At 40.3% G+C, this 941-nt stretch overlaps 1 protein-coding gene across 2 annotated transcripts in view; it reads right to left on the bottom strand.

The window, feature by feature from the left end:
- Positions 1 to 941, bottom strand: part of Lmtk2 (lemur tyrosine kinase 2) — a 91,958-nt gene that overhangs the window by 46,279 nt on the left and 44,738 nt on the right. The window lies entirely within an intron of this gene.

Here is a 941-nt window from a genome sequence, read left to right as displayed (position 1 = left end):
AAAGGAAGGGAGGACTGTAACAGAAGGGCCACTTTAAAGCATTCACCAGGTATTTAAACATTAATGTTATATATTTTTTGTTTTCTTGGAAATGCCTTTTTCATAGAAATGAAAACACAACAGCCCCAGCTCTCCTCACGAGCACTTCAGGTGCACTGTTACTGTCTACACAAGGTGGTCGGGTGACAAACAGCTAACAAGCCATCATCACAAGACACTTAAAAACCCATGGTATTCTGATGACATCAACATCAGGCCTTTGACTTGTCACAAAACTTCAGCCAAACCACAGAAAAATACCACTCCCCTGAATTAGAAGGTGAAATGAACGCCCTCCTAAGAACTTGCTACAAGGAAAAAGTTACATATAGGGCAGCACAAAACATTTCCAAACACAGCTTATCCCGGAGTGATGGTTAGTAAAGGATTATTTAACTAGAAAATGATCAAGACTGACTGACTTCCTTTTGAAACAGTTTCTGAAGAGATGAATCAGGTGATAAAGTGTTTGTTCTATAAGCACGAGGACCTAGTTCAATCCTCAAAAACCCACCTAAAGAAGCCAGGTGTGGAGGGTGCACCTGTGTAATCAATCATAGGCCTGAGAATGTAGCGACGGGAAGCTCCCTGGAGTTTACAGGCAGCCAGTCTAGCTTAATATAGCCTAATTGATGAGTTCCAAGTACAGTGAAATACTCTGCCTCAAAAAATAAAGTGGACAGCGACTGAGAAATCAATGTTAACCACTGGTCTCCATGCATAGGAAATATATACCATACATGGAGAGAAAAAAGAGAGACAGATCAAGAAACAGACTGTCACTAAGACAAAAAGGCAACCTACTGACTGGGAGAAGATCTTCACCAACCCTGCAACAGACAAAGGTCTGATCTCCAAAATATATAAAGAACTCAAGAAACTAGACTTTAAAATGCTAATTA

This window comes from Microtus ochrogaster, unplaced genomic scaffold, assembly GCF_000317375.1.
Source record: "Microtus ochrogaster isolate Prairie Vole_2 unplaced genomic scaffold, MicOch1.0 UNK27, whole genome shotgun sequence".
NCBI classification, from domain to species: domain Eukaryota; kingdom Metazoa; phylum Chordata; class Mammalia; order Rodentia; family Cricetidae; genus Microtus; species Microtus ochrogaster.
Note: the sequence above shows the minus strand (reverse complement) of the source record. Positions and strands in the feature narration are given on the sequence as shown.